The following is a 15,782-nucleotide window of genomic DNA, read 5'->3' as shown; positions in this document are numbered from 1 at the left end:
GAGAGCGTACATTTAACTGTAGATCCCCTCCCCCCCCCTTGTAACCTAGGGAGGTATTTATTGAGCATTTGGCTCCCTTTCCTCTTTTCCACTGACAGAAGGGATATAAAAATCTCCTGCTTACACTCCAGTGGTAACTTACAGCATTCTCGCAGATGTGGCTTCCTCTCTTACCAAACAGAGACCCCTTCCAGGTTCTCAGCCACAAACGTACGATCCAAGCAAGTACTCCAGTGGGAAAGCTGTTACTGAGTTCTGGCAGGAGAGAGGCCAAATATAACTTCTTGCTTCAATAGTAAGTTCAAATATCTTAATCATGAACATTTCCTAGAGAATATCCCATGATGTTTTTGAAACCTCCAAAATGGAAAGAATTTGATTGAAAAAAGATGAATGAATAGGGGTTAAGTCTCCCTTACCAAGTTACTCTGCCTTGCCTTTCTAGGTTTAAAATGTACTTCATGCTAGGGTATTAGGTGTGTGATAGGGCAAATTTTTTTTTTTCTCATGTAATTTAGAAATAAAAAGATTTGCACTCATAATTTCAAATACAGTATTCAAATGAATGTGACCAGTGACATATACAGAGTGAACCTGCAGACAGCAATGTTTAATTCCTTTTCTATTCCCCAAACTAAGGAAAATAATGCCATTGAGAAGAATTCCCAAGATAAGAAGGCTCTCTTACGATAGGCTAGGATGAGTGGATCCAAAGGCATGGTACCTATACACAATGGAATTTTACACAGCCATTAGAAAAAATAATATTATGTCATTTGCAGGGAAATGGATGGATCTAGAACACATTACGTTAAGTGAGGTAAGCCAAGCTCAGAGAGACAAACGGTGCATGTTCTCTCTTGCACAGAAGCTAGATCTAAAATATTGGGACATAGTAAGTTATACAGATCTCTAGGCATTCACACACAGTGAGACCAAAGGAGGACACTCTTAGGAGAGGAACAAAAATGTCTATGTGCATCTGATTATACAGAATAGTGTTTATTGAAATAAACTTCAGGAAATGAAAACAAGAGTTTCTTTACTTTTTTCTTTGTGTGTGTAATATTTTCCTAAATTTTTTTTATTGTAAAGATGCTGTGCAGAGGGGTTACAGTTACATAAGTCAGGTAATGAGTACGTTTCTTTGAATAGTGTCATCCCTTCCCTCATTTTCTCCCAATTTTTCTGCTCTTGAGCCCTGGTTTTTTTCTATTTTTCTGCTTTTCCTTTTATTTTTGTTCTGTTTGTTCATTTATATGTCTTTGGGAGTGTAAAAAGAGGCATATAAATGGAGAGAGAAAAGGTGAACAAATGAAGCAATTGTATATACTGGTCATTATGTTGAAAATGAACCATACAACTTGTGGGTGGTGATGGAAGGGCAAAACTGGAAGAGAGTGAGGAAAGGAGCGACACTATCCAAAACGAAATGTACTCTTCACCTGACTTACGTAACTGAAGCTCCTTTGCACATCACCTTTATAATAACAATAAACTTTTTTTTAAAAAAAAGGTATAATAAAAAGATAGGTATAATAGTAAGAAAGGCAGAGATTCAAAGCTCTTGATGTGGAAAAAGCAGAGACTCTGTAGGTGTCTAGAGTGGTTCCTGTATCTCTGAGTGTTACACTGGAGATAAAACTATAAAGATGTCAAGAGGATACATGGTTTTACCTAGATCATTCTGTTATATTCTCTGTGTCTCCCCCAAAGAGTAAAAGGGCTGCAACCTTCAATGGTTATAGAATGTATACAAAACATTTCTATAACCAGAAGCTATAAAATAGGTAGAGAAAGGAAGAGGAGAAAAGAAACAAAATGGGTAGAGTCAAACAGACAAAATGAATCAAAGTCTCTAAATAGCACAGGCAGGACCCCAGAAAATGGTTAATCTCCCTGCTTTGTAAGGATGACGTAAACATGGAGGGGCCTGAGAGTTGGTGCTACTACCAGGCACTGTTTACTATTCGGAGAAGCAACTTGTCTTTTCCATTCTGCTTAATCCCAGGCTTCTCTGGGCAAAAGGAGTTTTTCACTGCTGATGAAAACAGATTCTTCTTCCCCCCTTTGATGTAACAGAGGATGCTGACTTAGACTAATATCCAAGTGAGAATACTTTTGCTCACTTATAAAATGGAATGATCATCCTTCTAGTGACGTTGGAAGGCTATGGAAAGAATTAAGTGGGATGTATTTGTGACGCAGTCAGCATCATGCTTGGCATCTGGCTCTTTCCTAACACAGTTAATTCTCTACTTATTTGGAAGGAAATAGAAGTGGGGACAAACCTGGCATAATTTCTCAGATTGCTTTTTCCTCGTTTTCTTTCTCCGCTTTGAACTTGGAAGAAGAATGTTTAATCTGGTTTCAGTTTCTTTTTAATCTCTTGAATTGTAAAATATCACAATGACCAACAAAATTTATCTTGATTTATCAACTTTTTGAGCTTGTGTAAGCCTATTACCAGATAAGTCAGCTTTGCCTAATCATTAGTTAAAGAAACTCAGTGTCATATACTTACAAGAAATACACTATGGTGATGAGTAAGGTCCAGACATTGTATAAAACTGCATTAGAAAGGCTATTTTTTTCTTGTACTTAAAGGCCTAGTAACTGCAAAACCATGAGTTCAAAACCCAAGTATGAGGGGAAAAAACTGCATGTGATTTCGAACTCCTCTTTGGAGCCCCTCTCTTCTGAGAGTCCCCCTGCTTTCCTTTAGCTGGTTTCTTTTCACTTGCAAGTAAACTTGCTTGCATGCTTTGGAAAAAAATGCATCAACCAACAGTTGGTATTAATGTGGCCAAATGCAAAGTAAAATCAGAGCAGTAGCTTGCTCAGAAAATACTCTTGAGAGTAGGAATAAAAATAGAGCATCTCTTTGTTAAATGGCAACTTCTTTGTACAACTACTTAGAAACAATTTTAAAAATAAATTCAGCAATGGTATACTATGTTGAAAATGAACGTTGCCACTTGAGGGTGGGGATGGGACAGAAAAACTGGGAAAGAACAAAGGAAGAAATGACATTGTTCAAAAAGAATTGTTCTCTGTACCTGACTTATGTAACTGTAACCCCTCTGCATATCACCTTTATAATAACAACTGAAAAAATAAAGCATCTCAATTCTTTCCACACCTCTGATGCAGGGACAAGTGGCAACCTGTAGACATTGGTAGATGTTACTACATCTTGAGTGGTACCATCCTCGGCGTGGCTTAAACATTATCTGATCCTGGAAGCTGTAAATGAGGAGAGATAACAACTCAGCCTACCCAAGGGAGTCATATAAGAAAACTGCATTTTTGTGATCAAATGGAAGGGAGAGGCAGAGCTCGAATTTAAAATACAACTGACCACAGAGGAAGTACAGATATGCTAGTCCTAAAAACCTTGGCTTTTCCAGTGAGTTCAGAAACATAGCCTGTTTCAGAAAGTAGGATTTTAAAAAAAAATGGGCCAGAATTCCCTACAGAGGGAAAACTTGAAGTTTTGTATGAGTTAGGTTTCTTAGTAGAAGCAACAAACTTTGGCTGAATTTTACTCAAATAATTTCTTGAAGAGAGATTTGACAGCTTCATACATTTCTGGAAGATAGAGAGCCAGGAACCTAAAGAAGGCTAGGGCCAGTGCCAAAACCATCCCATAGTAACCTTCTAAGGGAGATGGTACCTTTTATGTGAGCTGGTGTCACAGGGGGCCACAGGCTGGATGGTGTAAACAACAGAGATTTTTGTCTTCAGCTCTGGAAGTCCAAGACCGAGGTGGCAGAGTTGGGCAAGGAAGGCTCTGTTTCAGGTCTCTCTTCTTGGCTTGTGGATACTCCTCTTTATGTGATGACATTCTCCCTGTGTCTTCTCACAATGGCTTTCCTCTATGCAAGTCTCTGTCCAAACTGCCTCTCTCTCTCTCCTGCCTGCCTGCCTGTCTTCCTTCCTTCCTTCCTTCCTTCCTTCCTTCCTTCCTTCCTTCCTTCCTTCCTTCCTTCTTCCTTCCTTCCTTCCTTCCTTCCTTCCTCCTTCCTTCCTTCCTTCCTTCCTTCCTTCCTTCCTTCCTTCCTTCCTTCCTTCCTTCCTTCCTTTTCCTTCCTTCCTTCTTCCTTCCTCTCTCTCTCTCTCTCTCTCTCTCTCTCTCTCTCTCTCTCTCTCTCTCTCTCTCTCTCTCTCTCTCTCTCTCTCTCTCTCTCTCTCTCTCTCTCTCTCTGTCTCCTTGATAGTGAGCACACAGATTGGGTTCGTCCTAGTTCCTCACTCAAGTTGATTATCTCTGCACACACAGTTTGCAAAATGTGCCCACCTTCTGAGATAACTTGGTATTAGGTCTTCAGCATATGAATTTAGGGGGAGAGGAGCAAAAGCAACTGTGAGTAGATAATCTCACTGGACACCAGTTATAAGACATTGTTTCTTGCTGATATTGTTACCCAAGATCCATGTTGTGGGAATATCCATTTAGGGGAGGTTCAGTGGCTTAGCAATAAAGAAACCTCCACTAGGAACCATATCAGTATTCTCTTAAATTTTAAAATATTTTCTAATCATGCATACTTGCATGTACAGTATAATAATTCAGTCATTCATACAGTGTGAACAATATATCAGTATCTTTTAAGCCAACCAGTATCTTCAGATAGGCATGACAGTCTACAGAAAGAGACCTTGAGTAACATTTAAGAGAGATTCTAGAATGCTACCAAATAATGGAGGAACTCCACCAATTAATGGCCAACTCATTAGTGGCAGTCTAGTCCAAACCTACCTTTTAAACTGAGAGAGGAGGAATAATGTGTTTCCTTTCTCCTCAACATGATGAATCCCATTTTAGCCTTTGCCACTGCAACCAGCTATAATAAAACAGAGAAGTGCCTGGGAAGGGAGAGCCAAAGAATCTTCTGGTTAGGAAATAGCCACCCTGAGCAAATAGTGCCAGTACCATTGATCAGAATCACTGGTGACTGATAGGCATACTGTCAGAAGGGGTTCCTATAGCCTTATGTAGGCAGAGGTGTGCTGTGGGCAAAGGACCCGTGCCTATGCTTTTTCACAGGAAGACTTTAGGATTCACAGGAATGCCATAGTTTGCTCCTCTCATCACTATGCATTCTATAGAGTTCTCTGCCCACTAACAGATTCCTTATTTATCGAGCCAGGCACTGTGCTAGGAAGTGGAGAGTCAAAGGTGAATGGATTTGCTCTCTGTCCTCAAGGAAATCCCGTGTAGCTTAGACAACTTGTATATTCACAAATACCTTTACGATAATACTTTTGCAACACCTAGCAGTATGTGAAATTGTGTATGTGTTCTTGGGTTTGCTTATTCACTAGCTGACTTCCACCATTCACGTCATATAAAAATATCCCCTTGTTACATTCATGATGCATCTGCAGCCCCCAATACCTGGAGTCTACAGAGTGTGAGGAATCCAATGAAGCTTTGTAAATAACTTCTATGATGAAGAGAATGCTCAAGTCTGCTGAGGAAGATCAGAGTAGGCTTCCCAGGGAAGAAGACCCTGACATCATTACTATTCAGTCCCACTCTGTGGGACTGGTTGTGTTATTGGCTATGAGTGTTGCATGCTTCCCCAGCTTCATGCCCTTTAGCAGTGAGCTTGGCCATGTGACTTGTTTGACCATGGGAGAGCAGCAAACTTGATGCAAGCAGAAACTCAAAATGTCCACATAAGTTTCTGATTTCTCTCTTGGAATCTTCCTACCACCAGAACAGAAGCCCAGATTAGCCTGCTGGGAGACAAGAGATCATATGGAACAAAGGTAATGACTGTTTTCAACCACTAAATTTTAGGGAGATACGTTACATGCTATTATTGGGACCATAGATTAACTGATATACTCATTGTCTCACTGGATAACGGCCTAGGAAATCATTTCTATTGATATTTCAAATATAAGAAAACTGGGAGCTAGGAAGGTGGCTCAGTGGTAGAGTGCTTGCCTTGCATGCATGAGGCCCTGGGTTCCATTCCTCAGCACCACATAAGCTAAAAAAAATTGGAAATTGGCACTGTGGCTCAAGTGGTAGAGTACTAGCCTTGAACTGAAGAGCTGAGAGACAGAGCCCAGGCCCAGAGTTCAGGCCCCCTGACCGACAAAAAAAAAAAAAAAAGGAAACAACTGCCTGGTTTGATTTCTCATGCCTGTAATCCTAACTACTCAGGAGGCTAAGATCTGAGGTTTGCCATTCAAAGCCAGCCAGGGCAAGAAAGTCAGTGAGACTCTTATCTCCAATAAACCACCAGAAACCCGGAAGTGGCGCTGTGGCTCAAGTGGTAGAGTACTAGCCTTGAGCTGAAGAGCTGAGGGACAGTGCCCAGGCCCAGAGTTCAAGCCCCACAACTGACCAAAAAAATTTAAAAAGAAAGAAAAAAGAAAACTGAGGCTTGGAAACAAATAAATAGGAGAATAGAATTTCACTGAGTCTCCTGGGTCTTTGGATTTCAGATCAAATACTCCTTTGTAGATTATAGCTGCCTTTATGTTTAGAAATGTAACTCTGATATAACATAGGAGCCTATGAATTAATTCTATAAAAAGGAAGGAGTGGGATTGGAGGGAGAGAGAAAAGGAAGAAGGATAAGAAGAAAAAGGAAGAGGAAGGGAGGAAGGTACTGTTTACATGCTGAATTTAGCCCCACAAGTGGTGTTCAGGGAATTCTAAGTCATGTCTATATATACAATAGGCTAACTTAAGAAATGGATGAAAGAACAAATTTTAAGGGAAGAAAAAGGAAAGAGATTTCAGCAAGATAGGACAAGGTTAGTGATATGGATGTTTCCGTGAAGCAGATGAAATTGTCCATCCTGTTTTAGCCAGGGTGGTCAGAGAAGGATTCTCTGAGGACTGGCACTATGAGATTTTAATAACAAAAAATCAAAACAAACAAACAAACAAAATACCCACAGCTCAACAAAAACAGCAATCCAGGAAAGGAGAGGGCTTTGGCTAAGGATATAAAGTGAAAATGAGCTTGACAAGTTCCAGGACTCAAAGGAAGCTAAGGGGACAGGCCTGATAGGGGAAGGAGATTTTATTCTCCAGACATCTGATATGTGTTTCACGATGACTCTGAAGAATGGACTTTGAGTAGAATAGACTGTAGGCAGGCAAAGGTAGAAATAGGGAGACAAGATAGGAGGTCGTTCATGCAAGAAATTATGGTTGCTGGACAGTAGTGATGGCTGTACAGATAGTACTAAGCAGATTTCTCTTAGAAATAGAGTCAGTAACTAGCTTAAGTAGAGTAGTTATAAGGAAAGGTATTAAGAATGACTTCAGTCTTTGGCTTGCCCACATAGGGCAGCTATAGGAAGAGAAATATTTACTGTTTTGGAATGGGTACTAAATAAGAAAAGAATAGGGTGAAAGGGTTAAAAATACAGAGCCTGTACTGGGACAAGGTGACTCCTTTAGTGTATAACTCCAAGCATCAGTGGTGTAGGCTGAGTCTCTGGTCTAATGTTTTACTGTGCATGAATGAGCTAAGGAGGTTTGGTTGTTGTGCTATAAGAATGAACAATTAAAACATTAAAATGGAACTACAGCACTTCTGAGGAACAGCTTGTTAGTAAATAGCAATAGCTAAAAGCAGAGTGTACAAAACTCATTTTCTTCCCCTAACCTAAGCACAGCACACTGCAAGGCTAGCACCATTCAATGGTATCTCCTTGGGTACCACCTTTTCATATACACTCTCTTTGCCACAATGGAAAAGAAACCTTTGTGTATGTCTTCTAATATAGCTCACAGTTTACAGCATTTAAGATCACTGCTGACAATAGGTGAGCAGGAAAGATACTACTATTATCCATTTTTATTTTATTTTATTTTATTTTAGTGTCAGTCCTGGAGCTTGAACTTAGGACCTAGGTATTGTCCCTGAACTGTTCTGTTCAGGACTACTACTCTACCATTTGAGCCCTCCTACCATTTGAGCCCTCCTACCATTTGAGCCCTCCATTTCTGGCTTTTTGGTGGTTAATTGGAGATGAGTCTCACAGACGTTCCTGCCCAGACTGACTTCAAACTATGATCCTCAGACTCAGCCTCCTGAGTAGCTAGGGTTACAGGCATGAGCCACCAGCATCTAGCTAATTACCCATTTTTAAATGAGGCCTGTGAAGTCATGGAAAGGTCACATGGTTAGTAAGCTATGGAGCTTGGAATAGAACCTAGACTTCAATGCCTTAATCTGGGTTCTTTCATGGCTCAAAGCTATGTCTTCCTTCACACCTATGTGGCTTATAGTCAGTCTGTATTTTCCACAACTGTTTTCCTGCCTTTCTGGGACCTTCTGTTGTCAACATTTTCCTCCTTGCTTTTAGCCTCCTCCTACCTTCTCTCTCCCCTCCAACCTCCCCAAGAGACATCCTGTGGTTGTAGTTCATTCTTTCTATCATTCTCTTGCAAATTTAGTTTGTGGTATTAGGTGACTGGTTCTCAGCTTCCACTAGTCCCCATTCTCATTTTATCAAGGTAGCCATGACATTCTCCATTTTATGAAAGTGAGTTTTTGGACTCCATGTGCAATGTTAGGAAACGATTTTACTCAACCATCAACTTCTTTTTTCCTGTGCTCTTCTATCACCTCTGGAGAGCCAGCTTGGCCAGAGGAAATCAACAACTGGTCAGAATAAGTCCACTCAGTCCCTCTGAACCACACATATTTCTTAGAGATTCTGTTCCACCTTCCATTTGTTTTTCTGCACTCTTCTCTCTAAATCTAACATTTCTTCTCACTCTCAGGAGATTATGTAACTTTCTGCTCTGCAGAAATGACAGAAACTGTTATGTGGGAATGACTGCAACCTCTGGCCATGAGATCTTTGTACTTTCTCCTTCCAACTACAGCGAAGGAGTTGGTCCTTCTCTATTCTAGGTCAGTCTGCCCATGCTTTGGATCCCCCATCTTTTGTCCATTAAATTTCCCACTTGGATATTTCCAACTTTTCATTAAGTTCAAGTTTCCTTAAACAAACAAACAAACAAAACAACATTCCTTAGATCCTCATCTCCTGTTATAGCTCATGTGTTGCTAATAGTCATCTCTTCACAGCAGATTTCTAGTCTTTTTCATCTTCTCATTTCTATTACTTCCTGACTTGGTTCCACTTTGCTGACTAATGTCACCAACAATTGCCATGTTACTGTGCTCCAGGGACATTTCCTTGACTGGTTCTATCTCTCAGAGCTCAGCATAGTTTGCCCTTCCAAATTCACCTCCAGGAAGGTCACAGTTGGTTTCCTTCTGACCAACTGCCCGCCTAGACCTTCTTATATACTCTGCAACTTTCTCCTCTTCCTCTACCCAGCTATTAAATTTCCTCTTCTCATTCAACACACTCCTCAGATGATTTCACTCATATCCTGTATACTGGCAACTCCCAAATCTTAAATGCTTCTACTGAGACTCAGACCCCATGTATCCATCTGCTTCCTTGCCAACCTAGGTAAAAGTTATTAAGCCTCAAAGACTATGTGCAAACTTCAACTTGATCTTTCCCCTTAATACTCTACTCTTACTCAAAGGAATGATGTCCTCATCTACTCACTCATGTCCGTAAAAATTGTAGGCATTATCTGTAATAAGTATTTGTCATCTTGCTTGTGTAGGATTCATTCTCCATTGTACTGGTAATAGCCCCTCAAATTTCCTTCTCCATTTTAGAATTAAGTACCCCTGGGCTCCAAGGGTAAACATGTTACCAAAGACTAGCCAATGAAGCTCCATTTAGGACATTTGCTGAAAAGATTGAGAAGTTCCCTTTCCATTGGAATTGCTGTCCTAAAACGAATGCAAATGTGAAACTGCCAGCAGCTATCTTGCCTCCATGATGAAAGAGATTTCCTTACAGGGTAAAGCCAACACAGCAGATAAAGTATAAGAAAGAGAATGAGTCCAAAAGACATTAGCTAACCTGCTGGAGCCAGTCACAGCTGAGGTATCTGATGTATGCCAGGACTTTTCTAGCACTTAAGTCAACACATTCTCATTTAAGCTTAAGCCAGTTTTAATTACGTTGCAATCACTTGCACAGAAACAGGAAACAGTCCTAACAGATATATCATTTTTAGCATCTCTTCCTTCATGCCTTCCTATCTAATTAGTCCACAATTGTTTTCTGTTCTGATTTTAATTAGTGAAGTATCTCTAAAACTACTTTTCTTCAATCCATTCCAACCATCATCAAATCTCAGCAAGGCAAAGGCAGTGGCATTGTCACTTAGTTCCTTATATCTGCTCCTTCAATGTACTCTTTGTACAATGGTCAGCAGTGTTTTAACAGAACATAAATCTGATGGGAATTCTCTTCTACTTAAAGAAAGCTCTTTGCTCTCCCGATCCACCTAACCCCATGCACAGTTAATCAAGTCCAAAGTTGTTCACATGGATCATAGGCTTTGAATGAGCTGGCCTGTGCCTTGCCCTCCGCTTTATCTCATTTCACCCCCTCTCTCTGCCCCTTACTACCCCATTCTTTTTATCCCAGCCTTACTGAAATTCACTCCTAATCACTGCTCCTTGCCCCCCTCTCTCCTTAATAGCTCAAATGCAAACGCGATTGGTCTGAAGAAGGATATTTATTTCCTGTGCCAGACCAGGCCTTCTCCTTCCCTGAGTTTCCTCTCGAGCCTAGACACCTTGTGTTCTGTGGTCTGCCTTCTTGGTGTTTGTCTTTGGCGTCACTTAATTAGTCCTCCATCAGGACAAGCCCAGCGGGTCTTGCTCTCCTCTGCGGGCCTGATCACTGGCCTGACATAAGTTTTGACTGATTTTCCTTTGTTCTGAGCTGGAGTAAGTTAAAAAAAAAAAAAGTAGAAATATTTTCCCAGCTTCTAAGCAGGTTTACAGATTTCATTTTAGACTAAACACTTTACATTTAAGCAATTGACCATCTGTTACACCATTAAGGCAGTATCTCTTATAGGTGACGATAAAGCAGAAAGTTGGGTAGTTTTCTTTTTTTTTTTTTTTTTAATCTGGTTATGTCATGAATAAAATCTTGTGGGGGGGGGAACCCATACAACCTTAACCTTCCTTGTTTTATTCAAAAAAGTTTTATTCAAAAAAGACCCACAACAAATAACCTGCCAGATTAAAGCGCTCTACAGGGCATAATAATTAGATGCAAGGCCTGCATTTGAGTTTGGTTGGCATAAACCAAGTGTAAAGGACATTTGGAGAATAAGCAGAGGAAATTTGAATATAGACTGGCTTTTAGATAAGATGAAAATTTATTGGCAAAGAAAGATAGAGATCATTAACTAAAAAAAGCAGGTTACAAACAGCATGTACTACATGACTTCATTCTGGTAAAATATGTAGATGTATATTTGAATAGAGAAAGCTTTAAAGATATACACACAGGTGTTAACAGTGGTTATCTATGAGAGGGTAGGAATATATCATCATTTCAGACTTTATTTTCCTTAACTGAATGTATTAGAACTTTCTATACAGCACACATGCTGGTCTTGTAATAATGAAAATTAAAACATGAATTAATTTTTGTTTAAACAAACTCAGATTTATACTGAAAGCTATCCAAGACATTTTTATTTTTCTCTGTCTTGCCCCTCACGAATGAATCGCGAGTCTCAGCTTCTGGGTAGGTCCCAGTATGAAGGACTAAACATTTCATTAGTCCTTGAACTGAAAGTCAATCAATCAGATATTGAGCATGCATACATTTTCCACTGGCAATGTCACGAAAGGACCTCCCCATTGGTAGCAGGAAACTCTGCAAAAAAAAAAAAAAAGCAACCCTGACAGTGAGTTGCTCACATAATTGTCAGGCTATGCTGAAGCAACTATTTCCCAGTCTAATGGAAAAATCCACAGGTCATCAACTCTTAAGGATGGGAAGTGCATGAAAACTTAGAAAATGCTGAGTCCCAATGCTTTCTGAGAAAGAGAGGGAAAATATTTTGATGACAACTATGAAAGACTGGGAAGGTCAATATTGGATACTACTGAATATCAAAAGACTTATATTCAAGCCCCAGACAGCTTTACTCAAAGAGTTAGAAAACTTCACCGTCCAGGTGGTCCTTACGTTTTTTTATCTGTAGAATAATATCTGGATGAAATCTATAATTTTAATTACTTACAACCATGGTTCACTAAATGACCATTATTTATTATGTTGGACACTAGTTATGTGAAATACACCAAAAGAATCTTGGGTAACTTCCCCTTTGTGGATTCTCGCACTGGAGAGGAAGTGGCCTGAAGAGGGCAATAGTGAGTTAATCATGTCTAAATCAGTCTGACTCCAGAAGAGCAGGAAGGAACTTCAAGGATTATATAACCAACTCCCCTTTCTTACAGAGGAGGAAATTGAGGCCCAGAGCGATCAGGTGACTTACTCAGAACAACAGTCAGCACCTGACAGAGCTGACACCAGATAAGGAATTTATGTTAGAATGGATGACAAGAATCGAACACAAGCTCTGTCCTGGGTGGGGGTGGGAGGGAAGAAGGGTGAGAGGGTGAAAGAGGATTAAAGAACGTGAATATAGTAAAAATATTTTGTTTACATGTATGAAAATGAAACAATGAAGCTTGTGTGTGAGTGTGAGTGTGTGTGTGTGTGTGTGTGTGTGTGTGTGTGTGTGTATGTGTGTGTGTGTGTGTGTGTGTGCCCCAATACTGGGGCTTGATCTCAGGGCCTGGACATGGTCCCTTAGTGTTTTTGCTCAAGACTGGCACTTTACTGCTTGAGACACAGCTACACTTCAGGCTTTTTTAGTGGTTAATTGGAATTAAGTGTTCCACACTTTCCTGGCCAGGCTGGCTTTGAATAGCTTTGAATAGCTAGGATTACAGTTACAAGCCACTGGCCTGGCACTCATCTCCTGAATTCTGTTGAAATTGTTTTGGGAAGGCAGAAAGAGGGATAAGAGAAAGTGATGGAGGATGAGTCTGATCAAGGTACAGTGCATATAATACAGACATATCAAAATGAAACTCTATTACATAGCTAATTTATGCTGATAAAAGGGAGAGAGTTGTATTTGAAACACACTACAAGTCTAATTGCATTTAGTTGTCCATTTATAAATCACCTACCTTAAAAACAATCACATCCTCACCATAAAGAAAAAAAGATGATCCCAGAAAACCTTACTTGTCTTGATGCTTTTCTAGAAGGTATTCAATTCTGGTGGCACTCCAATCCCAGATTTTTCTAGCAAAACTCCATAGGCCTGTTCCTGTTTTGTTGATAACCATGGCTATCTAAATATTTCCTTACCAAATTTCTATCACTCCCACATTGCCTTGGGTGACAAGGTGTATGGTTGTGGGTAGTTTTTGTACTTATTTTCCCCTCTCCTAGTCCCATTCAATTCAGCATTAACCAATGAATTAGGTCTATCTACATGGTTCATTTGTTAGGATAAGACAAACAAGTGGACTATAAATGTAGTTCCCTGTTCTTACTTGATCACTCCAATTATCTTACAGTTAGATATGATCCATCTTTTTGCATGGTGGTCTATTTCTCACTAACATTTCAAATATCAATTCATTGTTTGGATGCTGCCTATGGACCAGATCCAGTATAATCATGACTAGATATGTTTGATGTATTTTCTCTGGGGTTTTGTTTGTTGTGATTTTGTGCAGTTGATAAGTAGATGATAGTAGAGCACTTAACTCTGGAGCCTCAGAGGTATAGCTTTGATCCAAAATCCTGCCTCTTCCACTCATGGAGAGGCTATGTCTACCTAGCATATTCATTTGATTCTCTGAATATCAGATTTCTTATCACAGTACTTGTATGAGAAAGTAAGAATTGATTGAGAATACTTATGTGAAGTGCTTAGATCTGTGTGGTACATTATAAGTGAAGCTCTTCTTTAAAGACTACAGCTGGGGCTGGGAAGGTGGCTCAGTGGTAGAGCGCTTGCCTTGCATGCCTGAGGCCCGGGGTTTGATTCCTCAGCACCACATAAGCAAAAAGAAAAAAGCTGGAAGTGGCGTTGTGGCTCAAGTGGTAGAGCGCTAGCCTTGAGCTGAAGAGCTGAGGGACAGCACCCAGGTCCAGAGTTCAGGCCCCATGACTGGACCCCAAAAACTAAAAATAAAAAAATAAAGACTACAGCTTCTTTTTAGTGTTAGGAGATGGGAAGCTAAATTAGATTCAAGATCATAGCTATTAGCCAAATGGATTCAAGGTCATAGCTGTGAAGGCAAGGTATTGTCTTCATGCTAGCCCATGGACAATAGATGGGGTGAATGTTAACCAGTATTTTCTTAGACTTTATAGGAAGGAGAAGGGATGTTGACGTTTCCAAAGCAGTGATGGTCCACGTGCAGATGCTCCATTGCCAATGCATGTTTATTCAGTTTCCAGTGTTCATTGTGTGAGAGCACTAGACAGGTGTCTCATTCGAATTCTACCAAACCCGATAAAGTTGATACCACTAACCTCAGCAGGCCACTGGAGACACTGTGGTTGAGGAAGGACATGCTTGACCCAATCATGAAGCTAGTTAACATGATGACTCCTAAGTCTCTTCTTCCTTGCTGCCTCCTCTATCTCTTAAGCACATTACTGAATTTCCAAAGGAAGTGATAATGGGCTAAAAGGCAATAAATAAATAAAGAATCCATTGAGATCTAGAATCATTTATATCTAAATGACCTTTCTATTTCAGTATAACATAATGTTCCAAAAAATACCTGATCAAGAAGATTGTAGTTAAAAATAACTTTGTTCGTCCCATGAACTTCAACAAGGACCCATCAAATCCTCAACAGAAAGCATCCAAGGAAAATTTTACATCGGGTTGGACAAAAATCTTCTTGCCAAGGCCACCAAATGTCATAAACCATTATACGATTACAGTCCTCACCTCACTGCAAACTAGACCCAGGACTCCTGTGTTAAAAGATACACATTGAAAAACCAGCTTTCAAACCAGTCTTGGCAACATGCCCAGGTTTTCCTTCCCTCTTCTAAGACTCCATTGCACCTGGGCAGTGTCCTCCATTACCTCCTAGATATCAGTCCCCATTTAGGGACAATCTCGCCTGAAGAGGGGATATTTGGGCACATCTGGAGACATTTCTGATGATCATGTCTGGGGGCGCTATTGGCACTTGGGATGTAGAAGTCAAAAAGGCTGCTAAACATTGGCAGTACCTTCCCCAGAGTTATCCAGTGTCAGTGGACTATTTTTTATTTTTTATTTTTTGGGTCTGGTCGTGGGGCCTGAACTCTGGGCCTGGGCGCTGTCCCTCAGCTCTTCAGCTCAAGGCTAGCTCTCTCTACCACTTGAGCCACAGCGTCACTTCCGGCTTTTTTCTTTTTGCTTATGTGGTGCTGAGGAATCGAACCCAGGGCCTCAGGCATGCAAGGCAAGTGCTCTACCACTGAGCCACCTTCCCAGCCCCTCAGTGGACTATTTTTGACAGTATTATGGACAGCCTTCATTTGAACCACTAACTAGCCAAGTTTCAATGAGTGGAATGAAGCTGTTTTCCAACCTCTGGACCATCTGGTTATGTTCTCATTCTCTGTTGCTCTTGATTACTAATGTCCTTGCAGGCTAGGGACCTTGATGTCTGTCTTAGTAAATTCAATTCTCTGTTTTTAATGGGGTTTTCTATCTAAGAAAAACTACCACCTGGATTTTCCATACTTGTATTAAAGATGAACTGCTGAAGGAGGGACTTGAGATCACAGTTGCGTTTTGGTCTTGAGGGTTTGTGGTTGTTGTTTTAGGAGATGTTCTTGGCTATTGTAATAAT

The sequence above is a fragment of the Dipodomys merriami genome, unplaced genomic scaffold (assembly GCF_024711535.1).
Source record: "Dipodomys merriami isolate MVZ:Mamm:240054 unplaced genomic scaffold, mDipMer1.0.p SCAF_20, whole genome shotgun sequence".
NCBI classification, from domain to species: domain Eukaryota; kingdom Metazoa; phylum Chordata; class Mammalia; order Rodentia; family Heteromyidae; genus Dipodomys; species Dipodomys merriami.
This window is presented reverse-complemented; position numbering follows the sequence as displayed.